General features: G+C 35.5%; 1 pseudogene; it reads right to left on the reverse strand.

The window, feature by feature from the left end:
* Nucleotides 1-2965: 2965 nt before the first annotated feature.
* LOC131409251 (UDP-glucuronosyltransferase 2B31-like) overlaps nucleotides 2966-21806 on the reverse strand; it is a 74117-nt pseudogene continuing 55276 nt past the window's right edge.

Below are 21806 nucleotides of genomic sequence, written 5' to 3' on the forward strand. Positions count from 1 at the left end.
ACATATTTGTCTCTTCATTTTGTTTGAGTTTCTATGATTGTTTCTATATATTAAGTGCAAGAGCTACCTCTCCTAGTGTTGAAAGAGTGGCCCTGTGTTGGAGTGTCCTCTACGTAGACTCTATTTGCCTGATGGCTTTGACAAGCAGGCTGGAGCTGGCAAGGTCATAGGCCAGGGAATTCCTGAAGCATGCTGAGTCTAGGCTACATTGACATGCCAGCTGGAGCTGAGGTGGGTACATGCTGGAAGAGTCTTGAAGCACTGCTCCTGAGCCATCTTGGCAGACTGGCTGGGGTACCATTGGGCACACACCAGGTGTTTCCTGGGGAGAGCCATGCCTGGTCTCCTCTGTGGGATGCCTGGAACTGGATAGGGCATAGTCTGGGGTGTTAGAGGCACCCTGCACCAGTGCTGCACCTGGGGATGGCTTAAGCTGGGGTGAGCATGGGCTGGGTGGTTTGCAGGGTTCATCATACTGGGGCCACCATTGGGGAACAGCTGAATCAGAGCATGTGTGTGCTGGGTGGTTCTCAGAGCTTCCCTGCCCAAGGCCAACCGTGCGGAATGGCTGGAGCCAGAGTGGTTGCTGACTTAGTGAGTCCCAGGGCTTGCCTTGCTGGGGCTGCCCTTATGGGTTGGCTGCAGCTGGTGTGGACAAAGGACCCAAGGCCTACTGGGGCAGCCTTAACAAGCTGGTAACAGCATCTGGATGCTGCTCTCTCCTGTGCCCTCCAGTGGCGGAGAATGCAAAAAATTGTGCTTGTCAGCACCTCTCACCCTGGAGAGAGTTCCAGCAGCTCGCTGCCTGTATTGAAGATGTGCTGGGGCTAATATATCGGATTTTCTTCCCATGTAATCTAGGTGCTTTCTAAAACTGTTTTCTTTTTTTACTGTTCCCCAGGGCAGGCAAGCCTGTGCAGCCCTTCTGTGATATCCTTCCCTGTTGCTAGTTGCCGCATCAGAGGTGGAGTTCCCAATGATATTTCTCCATCTCTCTTATCCTTCTCTGTCGGTCCTCTGTTTTCTGTGTAGCAGCTACTCAATCAGACCTCAGTTCTTTCAGGAGGATTTGCTCTATATGTATGTGTGAATTCAGTGTGTCTGTAGGAGGAAATGAGTTCAGGGTCTTCCCGAACTGCTATCTTAGACCACTCCTGTAGTCATATCTTAAATCACCACAAATACAATCTTTTGATGTATACCAGCCTAGGCCATTAAGCTACCATAAAATTCCTTAAATAATGACAGTAAAAACAAGAAAATCAATAAGCATTGTGATAGATTTTTACAAATATTGAAATTCTTAGTGAACATTGTAATATATTTATTTCTAAATATTATAAACATAAAATAGGTGTCCTAAAAAGGGCTTCATTTTACTAAAAATAGATAGCACATCAGATTTCTGGGCAATTCAAGTATTTTGAATGATACTTATGAATTGATAATGTAATACTAAAATCTTGGAACTTGTTATCTTGAATAAATATAATTTTTTAACTAATCAATTTTTCAGCTACATAATTAATACTTGAAAACACTATTGTGAAATGTCTACAATGAAGACATATAAAGAATAGCATTTAAATCCTCATCATTGGAAATTCTGTGTTCTTCCAACTGATTTCCTATGTGTATACAAATTTACACATATTTTATTTCCAAAGAAGCGTATCATGATTATTTTTTTAACATGAAACTTGTTTTTTATTTAGCCATGTGAGATGGAGAGCATTCGACAATAATGCTTGAATCTACTGTTCTCTGTAATTGCAATATACCATATAACTTTCATAGGAGGTGAATATGTTCATTGATGGATAGCTATTAAAGTGTTTGAGGGAACATCCTGCACATAATGTGTGGATGTACAAGTATTTTTGCAGACAGTTTCCTAGATGTAGAATCACAGGGTGAAATGGTATGTTTAAATTTTATTTAAAAACTTTATTCCACATAATAATCCCTGAAAAATAATTTTTCCTGATTATTATGTTTGATAAATATTCTCTGGGAAAATAATTTATTGATTTAATTTATATTTCGGATCCGGGCACGCACTGACGTACCACTTCTCTGGCCATGCTGAGGCCGCGTCCCACGTACGGCAACTAGAAGGATGTGCATCTATGACATACAACTATCTACTGGGGTTAGGGGGAAAAAATAAATAAATAAAATTAAAAAAACAACATAGTATTAAAAAAAAAAAGGCTAAAAGGAGAATGAAAGCAAACAGGTGAATCTCTTTAAAGGGTCTGAGGTAAAGAGAATACACTAGTGAAATCAAAGTCTTTCTTAAATAGCTCAATTTTATAATAGGAAGCATGTAGTAGTTGTTATATGTCTAAATTCACATACATTCTACTGGGAAATGAGTTAGACTGGATGAAGGCAAAAATTTTTCCCTGTCTTTAGGTAAGGAGTGATGCTGAGGCTGGATGCACAGTAGAAGCCAGGCAGCAGTAGTGGTCTCCCAAAAGGAAATGGAACAGTGAATCATTTTACACAATTCTAACTACTGAATAGTTTTTTTAGAAAATTATAAAACTATAAAATTCTGCACCAACACGAAGTTAAATTATTCTGAGTATTCACACAATAATACTCATATTGTCAGTAGACTACTTAACGTTCTTGTGTCCATGCACAATGTTTGAAACACAGTGAAGATAAATATTTTTTGATATTAACTTTGAGTTAGAATAATAAATTTCAATAAATACTCATAAAGAATTATTTTTCATTTTATTTTATCCCAAGTGTTTTTCTCTTTGTATGATATATTTCTAACTCTTAAACAGGGAGTAAATTCCCTGATAACAAATTTTGATCTGAGATGCTAAATTGTGAAAGGTTGTTTTGTCACAAGAGGAAGGGACCCTTTCATCATATATTCTTCTTTCTGGAATAGACTAGAGGAATCTTATCTAGGAGGCTTTCCAGCTTCAGCCCTCAGATGCAACTACTCTCTTTTTTCCTTCCTTCATGTTTTAGCAAACTTCCAGCAACATAACAGACAACATTTTGTGATGACGAATATAACAATTGCTACAGAGGCCAACAGAATACAAGCAGATCCAAAGAGTGGTACTGGAACCAGGTGAGTTCATGGGAGGCCGACACCTTTGTGGTGCATGACCAACTCCAGAAGACTGCTCGATCTAGAGGCTTCATCGGCTGATCATAGGGAATTCTTGATAATTTCATATCATTCTCTTTGTATCCAAAGGAGAAACACAAAGATACCATCACTGAAAGTACATTAATTTACCCAAGCATATCATTCCCATGAAAGGCTTTTGAAAGTGTCATACATATGTTTTAAAATAAACGTCATAGAATTGCAGAAGTAATAGTGTATTTTTATTTGGGTCTTCATAAATGATTTGGTTTTTAAATTGGAATTTTCTGAAGGGCAAATATTTTTTAAAATGAAGGTCAAGTGTAGTTGGGATAGTTTAATCTTTCTAGCAAAGGAAATGATATGAGCCATTGTAAGAGTTATAAGTGAGATGGAGGAAATGCACTTTTAGAATGAGTCTCATGAAGTATTTAAAGAGGAATTATTTCCTTGTTGGTGAAATGCCTCCTCACCAGACCCTGTGCATTCACTCTTCTCTTCTACCCTCTGCTATTTATTTTCCTTCCTGTAGCCAGAATCATTTTTGAAACAGACATCAGATTATGACACTCTTCTGCTCAAAATTTGCATCTTGCTTCTCATCTCATTTAGAATAAATTCCAAGTCTGTTCTTTGACCTGAAGGACCCTACATGGTGATATCTCTGGCAACTTCTTCTATTACTTTGTACCATGCATACTCTGTTGTAGGCACGTTGACCTTATAGCTCATTCTGGAAGTTGCCTAAATTGTTCTCCCCTCATCACCTTTGTATTTGAGTCCCCTCTGTCCCTTTCCTGGAACACTCTTCCCTCAACACCCCAAGACTTGCCTCCTCTTCCTGATAGTAGAGATAGTCGCATATCAGAGAGGCTTTTCCTGGCCATGCTATTATAGCAACCCTAAGCATTTCTTTGATTTTTTTGGTGTATTTTTTTCTTTTTTTACTATTCGATTCCTAGAATTTATAAGAAGGATGTGTTCTGTAAAACATTTCTTTTAAGTATGAGATACATAAGAAAAATGCGCGTATCCTAAGTGACTAGCTCAAAATGTCAAAATTAGCTAGAAAATTGTTGTGAAATGAATATACCAATGTCCCCACTATCCAAATATTGATATAGAGTTCTACAAGCTACATAGAAGCACCCCATTTTCCTGGACCCTTTCACTACTCTCTTTCCCGAATTAACTACTATCTTAACTTTAAATACCATAGTTTTGTTTTTCTTGTTTACTAATTGGAATCATAGTATGTACTCATATTTTTTGTCTATTATCTAGAAGTTTTTGGTTAGTTACTTTACTATATTGTATTTCATTGTATGATAATACCACAAATTTTCTCTTCATTTATTGATTGATAAATATTTGGATTATTAATAATTTATTGGCCATCACTACTAATGCTGTTATAATTGTTCTTGTATATGTCTTTTGTTGTATGCGTTTCTGCATTTCTGTTGCATATATACCTAATAGTGGATTTGATGAGAAGAAGGTGCATGTGTGATTATGATTTATTTATTGACTCTGAATTATTTAGAAATGTATTGTTTAATTTTCAAAATGGAGAGATTATTTTAGTTATCTTTTTTGATGATTTCTAACTTGATTCTAGTCTGGCCAGACAATAGGCTCCATACGACATTTTGAAAATTTTCCAATACGGCACTTTGGTTTATGACATAGCATACATGCTCAATTCCATTAACAATTCTATGTGTTCTTGAAAAACGTCTTTTCCTCATTGTCATATAAATAAAGTAGGTTACATTTTAAAAATGTGTTCCCGAAATCCTTTTGTACCTATTCATTTTTTTTGTCATTTTTTTCTATATTTCTAATTTGTGTTCTTTTGAAAGATTAACCTATTTGTTGTTATGAAGCATTTATTTTTAGTGGCGCTTCTGGTCTAATGTGTCAGATATTAGTATAGGTACAGCATCTTTCCATGGTTACAGTTTAAATCGTAACTTACAATCTTCTTGCACACTTCTGTGTAAGTATGTCTTGTAAACAGTACACACATAGTTTTATTTATGTTTAAATGATTTAGTCTGTTTAACTTTATCTACAGTATGGATATCTTTGCATTTGAATCTACTACCTTTTCCTGTATTTTCTTTTCTATTTGTCAACCTGCTTTGTTTCCTTTTCTTTTCTTTCTTGTCTCCTTTAAAAGTATTTTTTAATTCAATTATACTACTGTTTTCTTCTTGATAATACACTTTTAAAGTATTCTTAGGTGATATCCTCCTAATATAATAATAATGCTGTTAGTAGTAATAAATGCTGAATTGATGTTCACGTCCCAGGCACTTACAAATTCCACATTATTTTCCTTTGGAATATGAAAAATTTAATTATTAATGATTTATTTTTATCAAAATTAAAAAGTTTTCTACTTGAATGCACAGCAGCCAGAGAATGAAAAATCAACCATCCAGAATGAGAGAAAATATTTTCAAGTCAAATATCTAAGATAAGTGTATCCATAGTATATAAAGAATTCCTACAATCCAATAATAAGAAGACAAATAACCTCATTAAAAAATAGAATTGAAAAGGATTGAAATAGATAAAGGATTGAAATAGATATTTCTCTAAGTAAGATATATGAACGGATAACAAGCGTAAGAAAAGATACTCAACATCTTTGGCTATGATGGAAATACTAATCAAGTCCACAACGAGAGACCACTTAACACCCACTAGGATCACTATAATCAAAACGGCTGATGATAACAAGTGTTTGCAATGATACGGAAACTGGGAGCCCTCATATACTGCTCATGGGAGTGTAAAATGCTCCAGTCTCTTTGTACAACAGTTTGGCATTTATCATAAAGTTACCATATGACCCAGAATCCACTTGTAGATAGCTTCCCAAAACAAATTAAGAATATGTTCACACAAAAACATAATAGCAATATTCATAATAGCTAAATATGGAAACAACTAAAATATCCATCAACTCATAAATGGATAAATAATATATGCTATCTTCATATCATAGAATATTATTCAGCAATACAAAGCTACAATAGGGACGAAATTCAAAAACATGCTATGCAAAAGAAGCCAGTTGCAAATGACTACATATTATATGATTTCATTTATGTGAAATGTCCAGAAGGACTAACCTCTAGAGTTCATAAATTTGATTAGATGTTCCTCGGGAAGTGTGGAATGAAAAGTGACTTTGAGGGCATGTCAAATTTCTTTTTACAATAATGAATCTGTCTGAAATTTACATAATGATGATTTCATAGATCTTTAAACATACTACATATATTTGAGTTTTATACTTTAAACAAGTCAATTTTCTAGCATGTAAATTATACTTAGTTATAAAATATATTAAAATAATGGCAAAAATCAATTTTGAGCAGAAGATATTTGTAGTTTAGAAATATTAGGCACTGAATCAATATATTTTATAATGTTTCTTCTAGTTCATCACTCCTTCCTTTTATGGGTTCTATCATATTTTTAAAAATATGTCCTTTTTACAAACACCTATAGAACTGTACCTTTTAGATGTAAAAATTGTTGAACTAATTGGTTACCCATTAAATGAAGAGGGTTAAAATGCACTTTGATATAAATGTGTGGTTAAAAATAAAAGTAGATTTAAGAATGGTTAATTCTTGCTAGTAATTTCAAAATTAGCTTCTTAAAAATATGATGAAACTCATACTCACTGTTAATAAGAGAACATACCTATATAAACTCTCTATTGAAAAAAATTATGATACTCACAAAGGGTCATTAATGACTGTCTTCAATACATTGAACAAACTATTACTTGACATGTGGAAGTCCAAGCTAACAGCTGCTCCCTTGGTCTTCATGCGAACAATGTTATCAGGTTGATCCACAAACAAAGGAATGCCCACCACAGAGATCCCATGGTAGATGGCCTCATACATGCTGTTGGTCCTACTGTGAGTTATAAAGGCTTTGGCTTTTGGATGATCTAGGATTGAGTGAATTTCAGCAAATTATTAATTATAAGTCTTAGAATAAGCTGACAGTAGGTCAATATAAGGCACCGCAAGCGACAGTGTATTTAGATAACAGATTAATACGCACTTGAAACTGATTTAAAATGTCTTTCAGATCTCAAAGGAAGAAGCAGCTCAGTCAGCTGGAGAGGCAAGTGAAAGCTACAGAGAAGATTGTTGTGTTTCTTTTGACTTGAAAAATGAATACAAGTTTCCAGGTGGACAAATTGAAAGAAATGATTTTGGATTAAAAAAGAGTATGAGCAATCAAAAAAATGTGGGGTGAGCATGAGAGAATATCTTCTGTTAACAAAGTAGAGAAGTAGCTGAGTCTAATAAGTAGTGTGTCGAGGCAGCAAGAAGCATGACGGTGATGGTGCAGGAATCAGTGGAAGGAAAGGCTATACTTTATCACAAAATGTATTATTACTTCATGAAAATGATTGTGGATTCTTCTCCTATAGAAAATGGAGAATCACTGGTAATAAAAGCAGAGCTGTTACTTATCAGTGGCACATAGTATACGCCCACAGTCGGGGAAAGGAACTGTGTAAAAGGAGAATTACGTGACAACGTGACAATCCAGAAAGGCATTGAAAAATGCTCTGTGAGAGTTAAGTATGTGAAATAAAGATACTTTGACTCTGGCTAAAGGCACGTGACTGTGTATAATAAAATCCAAGTGTTATATCTTACCCTTTTCCTCTAAGACTAGGAAATAAATATAAGTAAGTTTTATTTTTTTTATTTTCAATAATAACTGTTCAATAAATTTCTTTCCTGGTGAACTATTATCACTCTGGTTGACTTCACCTCTCATTTCAGTACTTGTTTTCCAAAGTTACAATGAAGGTCATTCTGGAGGATCTACTCATTAAACCTAAAGTATCTGGTTTCTTGCCATCAAATCTCCATATAACCTGTTAGGAAATACCTTATTCCAAGAGTTGAACTTCATAATTATAGCATGTTAGAATCTAAATAGATTGAGACATCTAGTTAGACCTTTTCCATATGACAGATGAGGAAATGAAGTAAAGAGATGTTAGATAACGAGAACCAATGAAACACTGATGTAATAAGAATACTCATATTTCATGTACTTATTTTTATATTGAATCAGGTATGAATGCAATCATGTTCTTTGACACTTAGGGGTAAGACTGTAAGCTACTCATTGACCAATTTAAGAATACAAAAATCTTTAAGTAGTCATTCTAATTCTAATGTAAAAAACAGTAAGAAATTACTAATTATCTGTACATTTATGTTGTTTTAGCTATGTATTATTCTAGCTCTCATCTTCCAGATTTAATATTAACCCATATATTTCTTTTCCAGTGAAATGGGAAGCAGTTTAGATACATCCTCTTGTTTCCTAAGTTATTTTACTACATTTACATCTTTTGAGTTAAGAATCATTGCAATCAGCTATTTGTGCAAATTACATAATTCTGATCTTTAACAATTTGTTAATAATAATAAATAATTTCTGTTTAACAAGTATGCTTAGCTTCTTTTTTTTTTTTTTTGTGAGGAACATCAGCCCTGTGCTAACATCTGCCAATCCTCCTCCTTTTTTGCTGAGGAAGACTGGCCCTGGGCTAACATCTGTGCCCATCTTCCTCCACTTTATATGGGACGCCGCCACAGCATGGCTTGCCAAGCGGTGCGTCGGTGCGAGGCCGGGATCCAAACCGGTAAAACCCGGGCTGCCGCAGCGGAGCATGTGCACTTAATCGCTTGCTCCACTCGGCCGACCCCTGCTTAGCTTCTTTTAAATTACTAATTATCAATCTCTCCTTCCAAGAAAAACTTCAAGTGGCAACTTTTTACAGGAATCCAGTATTATCACTATTGCTGAGTTTCAAAATTCTTTAAAAGTAGAAAAGAAGAGCCCACTGGCACTTCATAAATAGTAGTATAGCCATCTGAAAAGACTGAATATCATGATGATGCTAAATTTTATTTATCAGACTGTTAACACTTCAATAATGTGATACAATGCATTGACAGCATTGATTAATATGGTTTCTTATAGCCAAGCCATTTTCAAGTGTAGTACCAATATTAAGTACAGATTTTGGAATTCCCAAGCAATCCTCATAAGCAAGAATTTAATTTACAAGTGGTTAACATCTATTTGCTAGGTGAATGTTAAAGTAACTTCAGATTCTCAGCAAATTAGTATAGGTGATAAGGAGAAAGTTATATCAGTTAGGAAAGTAGAAAGTAGTTCAGAAATATCCAGAAATTCCAAGTACGTTTTATGTATTAGAAATAATTTACTGCCATATTTTGTGGGAAAGGGACATCTGAAAAATTTTTATTCCAGGCTTGCTTCTGGTTGAATCCTTTTTATATTTCCTTCTCCTTCTTCAATCCAGAGGAGTTATAATCTGATAGATTAGAGCAGAGTGGTTGTAAGGATACATTTTATAAAGCACAGGGTCACTTTAGGGGCTGGACCCACCTCCATCTTTTGTTTTATGTTTTCCTGCTTCAGACCTTGGAAGGGCCCCATTCACAAGTGCAGTTTTTTCTCCTTTTTCAGGCCCATTTTTTTTTCTCTAAATCATCGTGGCTGGATAGGTACTTGGATGCAATTTGGTGAGCCCTGGCCATCTTTTTTCTGAATAGCACCCTGAAGAGCACATTGACTGGGCCTATTCTAAAATTGAGGGGAAGTAAAAGAGGCCTGGATTACCTAGCAAGCCTAAACCACAGGATGCCTTTGAGACTTTTATCAACTCTTGCTGAATGTTAATGTTAAAATTTAACTGCTTTCTGAGTACATCCGTGGTGTGTGCAGTGCCCTCTGGAATCATGCAAGGAAAAGGGGGAAATGACACGGTAGAATTTGGTGATATCTGTACCTGCCTACAATATCACTATAATACCAGTAATTCACACTACACCTCTTAAATATTTCTTTCTGATCACAAATTTAATGCCAAAGTTATTGTCAGTCAAAGACACTTTTGTACTCCTTTAGCACCTGCCATACATATTTGGGTTTTTAAATTAGTATTTGAGATAAGTGGGATCTGTCATGATACAGTGAAGTTAACCTTTCATGAAGGAAATTTCTGTAGTCATAGGCTATTCCAATTTTAAGACTCATTAAATAGTTGCCCACTATAAGGTACTTTATCTTCCCTTTTGTGGAATCTGGGCAAGGGCTGATGCGATCATATTGGCCCTTTCTTCTGTCAAGTTTCTGACCATTGATCCCAGGGTAAACACCACAATGCCATTTACTCCAGGGCTCGGGGCAAACTCTTCCATTTCCTGTGGAGATAGAATTTGCTCCATCACGAAGGACCAACAGCATAGCAAACACTATGGAAAGGATTAACTACAAACAACTAAAGAGATAATTTTGTGTTATCAGGAATTATTAGAGTAATGCCCATTTTTTTAATTGTGGTCAAATCCCCATAGCATTAATTTACCACCTTAACAAATCCTATGTGTACAGTTTAGTAGTGTTAAGTATTCACTTTGTCCTGTAACCAGTCTCCAGAAAATTTTCATCTTGGAAAACTAGGACCATTTCCATTATACGAGAAATCCCTGTTTCCCTCTTAACCAGTCCTGCCAACCATCATTCTACTTCCTGTTTCTATGAATTTGACTAGCTTAGGTACCTCATATAACTAGAATCGTACAGTATTTGGCTTTTCGTGAGTGGCCCAATTCACTTAGCATAACATCTTTAAGGTTCAGCTATATTGTAGCTTGTGTTGGAATTTCCTTCAGTTTTAAGGCTAGTATTCCTGGGGTATAAATACCACATTTTGTTTATTGATTCATTTGTCAATGGACACTTGGGTTGCTTCCACCTTTGGGCTCTTGTGAATAGTGTTGGTGTGAAGACGGGTGTGCAAATATGTCATCTGGATTCTAATATCAATTCTTTAGGATATATACTTAAAAGTGTAATTGCTGGAGCAAATGGTAATTCAATTTTAGTTTTGTGAGGAACCTCCATTTCTTTGACATTTGTAGCAGTTTATATCAGACCTAATCCCTCATTTCCTTTGCCAGTATATGATTGATATGAGTTTTCTTTCCTTTTTTATATATATTTGTGCAAATATATGTGTGTGTCTCTGTGTGTGTTTGTGTGAATAAAGAAGAAATGAGACAGAACCAGTACACAGTTTTGACCAGGCAATGCTCTTAGACGATGTTATATCCATACTCTTTATTTATAATATTATGAATTATAGGCATACCTCGGAAGTATTGTAGGATCAGTTTCAGACCACTGCAATAAAGTGAATATTGCAATAAAGGGAGTCATGCAATTTTTTAGTTTCCTAGAGCATAGAAAAGTTATGTTTACACTCTAGGCTATTAAGTGTGCAATAGCATCATGTCTAAAAAACAATGTGCATTCCTTAATTAAAAAATTCTTTATTGCTAATAAATGCTAACAATCCTGTGACCCTCAGCAAGTCATAATATTTTTGCTGGTGGTGGGCCTTGCCTCACTGTTGATGGCTGCTGATCAAGGTGGTGGTTGATAAAGGTTGGGGTGGCTGTGGGAATTTCTTAAAGTAAGACAACAGTGAAGTTTGCTGCATCGATTGAGTCTTCCTTTCATGAATGATTTCTCTGTAGCATGGGATGCTGTTTGAAAGCCTTTTCCCCACAGTAGAACTTCTTTCAAAATTGGCATCATTCCTCTCAAACCCTGCCGCTGCTTTATCAACTAAGTTTACGTTATACTCTAAACCCTTTGCTGTCATTTCAACGTACTTCACAGCATTTCCTCAAGAGTAGATTCCATCTCAAGAAACCACTCACTTTGGTCATCCATAAGAAGCAACTCCTTATCCATTAAAGTTTTTTCATGAGATTGCAGCAACTCAGCCACATTTTCAGGCTCCACTTCAAATTCTAGTTCTCGTGCTATTTCCACCACATCTGCAGTTACTTTCTCCACTGAAGTCCTGAACCCCTCAGAGTCAGCCATGAAGGTTGGAATCAACTTCTTCCAAGGTCTTGTTAACGTTTATATTTTGAGCTCTTCCCATGAATCACAAATGTTCTTAATGGCATCTAGAATGATGAATCTTTTCCAGAAGGTTTTCAAGTTACTTTGCCCAGATCCATCATTGGAATCACTATCTATGGCAGCTATAGCCTTATGAAATCTATTTCTTAAATAATAAGACTTGAAAGTCTAAATAACTCCTTAATCCATGGGCTACAGAATGGATGTTGTGTTAGCAGGCGTGAAAACAACATTAACCTTGTGGTACATGTCAATTAGAAGTTTTGGGTGATCAGGTGCATTGCCAGTGAGCAGTAATGTTTTGAAAGGAACCTTTCTTCTGAGCAGTAGGTCTCAACAGTGGGCTTAAAATATTCAGTAAACCATGTTGTAGACAGACGTGCTGTTAAGCAGGCTTTGTTGTTCCTTTTATATAACACAGGCAGGGTAACTTTAGCATAATTCATAAGGGCTCTAGGATTTTCAAAACGGTAAATGAGCATTGGCATCAACTCAATGACCCCAGATGCATTATCCTCTAACAGGAAAGTCAGCCTGTCCTTTGAAGCTTTGAAGCCAAGCATTGACTTCTCCTCTCTACTTATGATAGTCCTGGATGGCATCTTTTTCCAATATAAGGCTGTTTCATCTATATTGAAAATTTCCTGTTTAGTGCAGCCACCTTCATGACCATCTTAGCTAGACCTTCTGGATAATTTGCTGGAGCTTCTACATCAGCACTTGCTCCTTCACCTTGCACTTTTATGTTATGGAGATGGCTTCTTTCTTTAAACCCTATGAACCAACCTCTACTGGCTTCAAACTTTTCTTCTGCAGCCTCCTCACCTCTCTCAGCCTTCAGAGAACTGATGAGAGTCAGGGCCTTGCTCTGGATTAGGTTTTGGAATGTTGTGGCTCTTTGGTTTCCTATCCAGACCACTAAACCTTTCTCCATATCAGCTTTAAGTCTGTTATACTTTCTTTCTTTTCTTTTTCTAGGTAAGATTCACCCTGAAATAACATCTGTTGCCAATCTTTTCTTTTTGCTTGAGGAATATTTGTCCTGAGCTAACATCTGTGCCAATCTTCCTCTCTTTTGTTTGTGGGCCATGGCCACAGCATGGCTGTCAATGAGTGGCGTGTGTCCATGCCTGGGAGCTGAACCCAGGCCGCCAAAGCAGAATGTGCCAAACAACCACCAGGCTATGGGGCCGGCTCCTTGTTACACTTTCATATCATTCATGTGTTCACTGAAGTAGCATTTTTTTTTTGAGGAAGATAAGTCTTGAGCTAACATCTGTTGCCAATCCTCCTCATTTTTTGCTGATGAAGACTGTCCCTGCGGTAACGTCCATGCCCATCTTCCTCTACTTTCTATGGAACTCCGCCAACACATGGCTTTGATAAGCAGTGCTCAGCTCTGCATCTGGGATCCGAAACGATGAAACATACTCCACCGAAATGGAGCGCATGCACTTAAAGACTATGCCACTGGGCTAGCCCGTGGAGTAGCATTTTTAATTTCCTACAAGAACTTTTCCTTTGAATTTACAACTTGTATAGTGATGAATGACAACTGGCCCTTGGTGGTGAACATTATGCAGTCTATACAGAAGTCAAAATATAATGATGTACACCGGAAATTTCTCTATTATAAAGCAATGTTACCTCAATTTTAAAAAATGCAATGTCTGTGATGCACAATGAAGGGATTGAAATAAAACGAGGTAGGCCTACACTAATATATATTCTTGGAAGGAGGCTACACAGCAGAATCTTAAGTCTCCTTTGATCCTTTATTTTTCTAGTTCTGCTAAAACATTTGCATTTATTCCAGGCAGATTTTCTAGAGAAATATTTTAGTTTAGTCATTAGTATTATATGTCTCTGCCTATGAGCACTAAGAAAAAGTTTGTTATGATTAGGATGACTTTATTTCTTTTCTCTAATTTCTATAATAATTTATACTTCATATTAACCCTTGTTAGAATTCCCCAAGCTCTCTCCCTAAGTCACTCTTTAAAGGCTGAAGGTTAAGAGTCACTGTCATTTATGATTCTATTACTACTATTTGGAATTTCCATGAAATAGCCCTAAAGTCTTTATTTTTAATCCAGAAATATACCTGTCTAGTTACTTATTTGAGTGACCATATTTCTGGCTTATTTATGTTTGACACCTTTTGCCCTGAAATCATAGCATAAAATTTATGTCCCAGTAGAATCTGCTATGTGTAACTGGCTGTGAGGGGCCCTCATCATCACCTCACAGAGTCCCCCAGGGAGCAGCAGCTGCCCCACAGTGGGAGAGGTACAGCAGAGCTTTCTGCAGCAGAGATCTGGTCACCCTCTTGAGGAGCTCAGGTCAAACTGTATAAAGTTCCTGGTGAATCTGTGTTTGCATAGAATTGTTACGGAATTATTCTGACTTATAGTCCCAGATCTTTGCCAATTTAAAAATATATATATATATATTACTTTCTATACTAGAATAATTCCTCCTTGCTCAATGTATCCTCTCACAAAAAAAAAAAAAAGGAAAAAAATGTAGAGGAGGCAAAAATTTTCTGGATATCTCATCAAAATTGCATGTTCAATTTTTTTTTTGGTCGTCCTATTTTAAAGTCATTTGTTTATCCTAAATTCATTCATTTGTTCTTTTCTGTCTACAAAATGTTGACTTACTCTCAACATAAAAGGTATAACTTTCTTCCTAATCATTGTTGTAAAGGTTCTTTTCAAGCTGTTTTTTACAGAATAAACAAAAGAGGAATACATTTCCAAATTTGACCTTGAAGACTCTACCTTTTCCAGAGAATTGTTCATAAAGATAATTCTATCCTGATGACATTAGTTTCTTATGAAGGTCACTGTACTTCCCCATAAAGGACATTATGCATCTTGATAATCTGTGGGAGTTCAGTAACCTGTAGGAACATTTATAGTTACCTGTGTGAATGTTTTGTCTCATTAGATCTCTGCCAATAGCCTTCTTCAATCATGCTGTGGAGGATGGTTCCCTATAGTACCGTAGTAATACAACCTCACTTTATAGCTTTATCACTGAGTTGGACTGGTCATCTCCATTCTGTGACATCCTTATAAATATAACACACGCTCATTGAAAGAATATTTGGAAAAGTATGCAAAGGAATCAAAAAGGAATTAAGATTCAATTCTACTCTCCATGCAAGTACATCGTTGGTGTGAATTTTTATGCATTTTTCACATCTTGATTATTTTTCCGTGTATAGTTTCATACGAGTATATTGAAAAGTCAAAGGCTATAAACATTTTTAAGTATCTTGTTGCAATTTGTCAAGTGTCTTATTTCTTCAAAGGAAAGTATAGAAATTATCTCCCATCCTAATAATTAGCAGAAAGCAAGTAGTTTGGGGAACAATTTACTTTCTATAATAAAGAATAAGGACCAGTTTCATAATCATTGACTTGGATTCAAGTCTTGTTTCTGAAACTTAATAACAACAGCTGCCATTACTAATTATTATGATTTTACTGCTATTCATCCTTCTCCTTGTCCTCTTTTTCCTCCTCCTCTTTTTTCGCCCCTACTGACATTGCCACTCTCCCTTAATGTGAAGGAGGACATCTTTCAAGAATGGGTTTAGACTGAATAGAACTTTCACTTATCTTACCTCAAGGTTTACCACTGTGAAACTTTTCATATGAGCCTAAATAATTTTTAATCAAAAGAGATATTGTGTTAACCCTTGAATAAGGTCTAAGTTTTATGGTGTTGCCAATCAAATGGTAGACAAAAAAGGATCTCTTAATAGATCATTGAATAGTTCATTATTGGATCTTTGCTTTCTGTTTATGTCTTGAAGTTATGATATCAATTTAAAATGTATAGACTCTTTCTTTCTCTCATAAGGAGTATCATCTTATATACTAACAGAATTATTTTGTCATTTTAAAGTACGGGGAGTTTTTTCAGACCCATGTGGTATAAATTATTTGATCTTTATTAATTACGCAGAATTTATGGTCCTTTATATATATACAGTGTACATTTTCTCTCTGATCTTTTAGACAGGCATCTACGATGTCGAGAACCATGTTCCCCGAGGAATCTTGACTGAGATTTCATGTAGGCTTGGTGTGTGGCAGAACACATTTGCTCTAATAAGCAAACTCCTCTTATGCTTTAACTATCAAACCCTGGATCTCAAATGAGGAATTGTTTAAATGCTGTAGTGAAGGCAAGTGAACGTTGGGTTTGGCTGCCAATATTGTTGGGGCACATATTCATATTGTTGAGGAATGGTCTTCCTTTAATGCTGAAATACTGGTGAAGAGATTCTACCCTCACAAAAAATTGTAGCATTTCCATTTGCTTGTCTGATTGCCAAATTATGCATTTACTTTTAAGTACTATACAGGATAACTTTGCTTGAAAATACAATCTTGATCTATTGGAAGCTAGTTTTTATTAAATGAGAAATAATATCAAAATAAGCTGAAACATAGTAGTTATGAATACATAATAGTGACAATGATAACATAATAATAGTAACATAACAATAGTAACATAATAGTAACAAAAATAACACTGACGACAATACTTAACGTTACTTCTTTATCACTAACTATGTGCCAGAACCATTTTAAGCATTTTATCTGCATTAAGCAGTGTTTTCCATTGAAGAGGAGGTTGTTATTATAAATATAATTTCTGCTTAGTAAGTACATTCAACTTCTTTAGGTTACTAATTATTAGGCACTACATCCAGGAGTATTATTTCTGTTTCTATGTTTGGAAATTCATTAAACGCAGAAAAGAAGAGCCTGTTGGCCCTTCATAAATAATAATATAACTGTTAAATGTTATTCAACTGACTGTTAACACTTTAATGATGCACTGCAAAGTATTGACAGTATTGATTAATATGGGACCTAAGAATTTTTCCATGCCCTTGAGCAAAATAGATTCTGATTTTGGAATTCCACAGCAATCCTCATAAACTAGATTATAATATACAAGTTTTTAATCTCTACTTGCCATGTGAATGTTAAAGTAACTTCATTTTCAGCAAAAATTAGCATAGATGATAAGCAGGAACTACATAAGTTAGGAAACTACAAAGTAGGTCACAAATACCCAGAGATTCCAGGTATCTTCTATATGTTAGAAATAATTTACTACTATATTTTATGGAGAAAGGGCATCTGAAACTTTCCCCTGCTAGGCTTGTTTCTAGTTGACTCCTTTTTATATTCCCTTCTCCTGTCTCAATCACGTGGAGCCATTGTTCTAATGGGTTAGAGGCAGAGTACTTTGGGGGCCACATTTTATAAAGCAGGGGATCACTTTAAGGGGTGGACCCATATCCCCACTGTCTCATTTATCTTCTTCCTTCAATTTCATAGGGTTCAGTCCACCAGGGCACCCTAGTTTTTTTTTTCTCTAAATCATTGTGGCTCGCATGGGTACCTGGATGGAGCTTGGATAGCCTTGACCAACTGTTCTCTGAATAGCTTCCAGAAAAGCACACTGAATAGGCCTATTCCAAAACTTAGAGGAAGTAAAAGAGTCTGGGATTACCTGGCAAGCCTCAATTTGCACGACGCCTTTCAGACTGTTATCAATTCCTGTTTAACATTACTGTTAAAATTTAACTCCTTTCTGATAACATCTGCAGCATGTACATTGCCCTCTGGAATCCTGCAAAGAATAGGAGCAAGCAACAGGCAGAATTTGGTGATTTTGGTATCTACCCACCATACCATTATAATACCAAAATGTACATTGCAACTCTGAAATATGTTTCATTCTGATCACAATGTTAATGCCAAAGTTATTATCCATCCAAAGTACAGTCTGTATTACTTTAGCACCTGCCATATATATTTTGGCTTTTAAACTGATATCTGAGATAAATTTGAGCTATCATAATTGGTTACCTTTCATGAAGGAAATTTCTGTATCACACCATGTGCAAAGTTTAACAGACTCATTAAGTAGTTGTCCACTATACAGTACTTTATCTTACATTTTGTAGAATCTGGGCAGGGACTGATGCAATCACATTAGTCCTTTCTCCTGTCGTGTTACTGACCACTGACCCCAGAATGAACACCACAGTATCAGTTTCTCCAGAACTCTTGGCAAACTCTTCTATTTCCTGTGAAGAGAAATTTAGCTACATGGATAAAGAGCATTAGCATGGCAAACACTACTGAAAAGATTGCTATAAATAAAGAGAGAGATCAAATACTATCAGGAATTATTAGAGTAGTGATTTTTTTGATTGTACTAAAGTACCCATAACATAAAATTTAACACTTTAAACATTCTTTTTTATTTATTTATTTTTTAATAAGCCTTTTATATTTTAATGTTAAAACTTCAGGACAGTTTCAGGAGTGGTGGTAAGAACACAAATAATGCTAGAATCAGTTGCACACAGGCTTCAAGAACTTGGTGATATAGTACCATCACTATTTACAAAAAGCATTTAATTGAGTTAAATAATATGACAGCAGCAAAGAGGTATTAAATGGAATGTGTTTTGCTTCCTTGTAGGGATGTCTTTGTCTTAACTGGGGATACAGGATGGTGAATCTCACTACGGTTCAGTCTACAGAATGAACACACACACAAAAATCCAGTGGATTTTTTTGAGGAACCAATATTAATGAAATGATAAATCAAATGAGTTCTTTATTATTAAGTGTACAATTTAGTGGTATGTATATTCACATTGTTGTGCAAACAATCTCCAAACTTTCTCGTCTTGCAAAACTGGAACTATACTCATTATAAAATAATTCCTCAGTCCCTGGCAATCATTATTCTACTTTCCATTTCTATGAATTTGACCAGTCTGGATACTTCATATAAGTGGAATGATACAATATTTGTCTCTTTGTGAGTGGCCCATTTCACTTAGCATAATGCCCTTAAGGTTCAGCCATGTTGTAGCATGTATCAGAATTTCCTTCAATGTTAAGACTGAGTAGTATTACATTGTGTGGAAATACCACATTTTGTTTATTGATTCACCCATCGATGGACATTTAGATTGCTTCCACTTTTTGGCTCTCATGAATAATGCTGCTATGAATGTGGGTTTGCAAATATCTCATTGAGATCCTAATTTTAATTCTTTCAGATATATACCAAGAATTGGAAATTCTGTTCCATATAGTAAACTATTTTTAAATTTTTGAGAAATCTCCATTCTGTTTTCAGTAGTGGCTTTTTAAAAATAGACGTACTCCTTCACATCCTTTAAAATTCATGTAATATGAGATTGATTTCCTTTATTATGTATTATTACAAATGTGTATATGTGTGTTTTTGTTGTGTGTGTATAAGCGAGAAATGAAATAGAACTAGTACACGGTAGTGAGGAAGATATATTATTGGACAATATTAGACCAGGATTCTTCATTTATAATGTTATCAATTACCAATATAGACTTTGAAATGAGGCCACATAGCAGCTCTTAACTCACCTTTAATTCTTTATCATTATAGTTCTACTAAAACACTTGTGTTTATTACAGGCTGGATTTTTGAGAATTATTTTAGTTTAGTCATTAGTATTTTGTTTCCCTGTTTATGAGCTCTAAGAATTATGATATGGGGGAGCCGGCCCTGTGGCTTAGCGGTAAAGTGTGCGCTCTCAGCTACTGGCGGCCAGGGTTCGGATCCCAGGCGCGCACCGACACACCGCTTGTCTGGCCATGCTGAGGCCACGTCCCACATACAGCAACTAGAAGGATGTGCAACTATGACATACAACTATCTACTGGGATTTGGGGAGAAAAAGGGGAAAAAAAAAAAGGAGGAGGACTGGCAATAGATGTTAGCTTAGGGCCGGTCTTCCTCAGCAAAAAGAGGAGGATTGGCATGGATGTTAGCTCGGGGTTGATCTTCTTCCAAAAAAACAAAAAAAAAAAAGAATTATGATATGGGACTTAATATCTCTTTTTTTGTCAGTTCTATAATCTGTGCCTTAAACTTTGTCAGAATTTCCCAAACATTCCCCATAAATCTTAATGACTGGAGGTTAAGAAGTCCTGATATTCAGGAGTCTGATATCCCGGTTTGGAATTTCCATGAATGGTCCTAAGATGCCTATTTATAATCCAGAATTACATATGTGTAGTTACATATTTGAGTGACCGTATTTCTGGGCTTGTTTACATATAACATCATTTACCCTGAAACCATGTTGTAAAATTGGTGTTCCTTTAGAATGTGCTGTGTATAACTAGCTGTGAGGGACCCTCATTATCACCTTACTGAGTCTCCCAAGGTGTGCATCATTCATAGTGGGAGAGGTCCACAAGGTCTGTCTCCAGTAAACATCAGATTAGCTTCTTGAGTAGCTCACCTCCAACTATCTAAGTCTCCTGTTCAAGTCAGGTTTGCCTGGAACTGTTGAAGCCAAATTTTAATCTGTGGGTCATGATCCTTGTCAATTTTTATAATTTTGTTACTTTCTATAGTGGAGTAATTCCTCATTGTTCAACGTACTCTCGCGAAAAAAGTGAAATGTAGAGGAGCCATAAATTTTCTGGATATCTTGTTAAAACTGCTTACTCATAGTTTGTGTTCATTCCTTTTTATTTTAAGTTCATTTATTCTTTTCTCTTTTGAAAATAATGACCAAGCCTTTCTGGAATAAAAATATACTTTCCAATTCCAATAATTGTTATAAAGATTCTTTTGAAGCTGTTTTGTTACAGAAAAAAGAAAAGAGGATAAAAATTTCCAAACTTTGTCCATGCAGACTATATAATGTCTAGGGAGATCTTCAAAATTATGATTTTACCCTGATGACATTAATTTCAATATGAAGGTCACTGTACTTTCCTATGAATCACATGGTGCATCCAGGTTATCTGGGGATTCCAGTGACCTGCAGCAACACTTAAACTTACCTGTGTTTAATGTTTTGTCTCACTAGCTCACTGCCAATAGCTGTCTTCATTCATGAGTTGAAGATGCTTCCATATGGTACTATACTAATACAACCTCTCTTTGCAGATTAATCACTGATGTGGACTGGTGGTTCTCATTCTGTGACACCCTTATAAAAATAATATGTGCTAACTGTAAGAACATTTTGAAAACTATGAAAATGACTTAAAAGGAAATATGTTACCCATATTCTCCATCCAACACTATCCTCAGTGTAAAATGAAAAGGTTTTCATTCTAGTGTTTATTCTGTTCATATAACTAAATATCCATATATGACATACACTTAGAAAATAGTAATCCTAATATATATTTCTTTTTCATCCTATTAGAAAATTTTCATATATTTATTATATGTAAAAATTATTTAACAATTCCTTAATTTGGGATATTTAGTATATATCCAACATTTACTTTTATGAATAACTGCCATGAATATTGCTTTTCACATCTTGATTATTTTTCTGTATATAGTTTTATATGAATATACAAACTGTGCCTGACTTACAATGACTGAACTTACAATTTTTTGACTTTAAATGGTACAAAAGCAATATACATTCAGTAGACATGTACTTCGAATTTTAAACTTTGATCTTTTCTTGGGATAGTGATATGTGATACAATACTCGCTTGTGATGCTGGGCAGTGGCAGTGAGCTGCAGCTCCCAGTAAGCTACATGAATACAACGGTAAACAACTGATACACTTAC

The sequence above is a fragment of the Diceros bicornis genome, chromosome 8 (assembly GCF_020826845.1).
Source record: "Diceros bicornis minor isolate mBicDic1 chromosome 8, mDicBic1.mat.cur, whole genome shotgun sequence".
Classification (NCBI taxonomy): domain Eukaryota; kingdom Metazoa; phylum Chordata; class Mammalia; order Perissodactyla; family Rhinocerotidae; genus Diceros; species Diceros bicornis.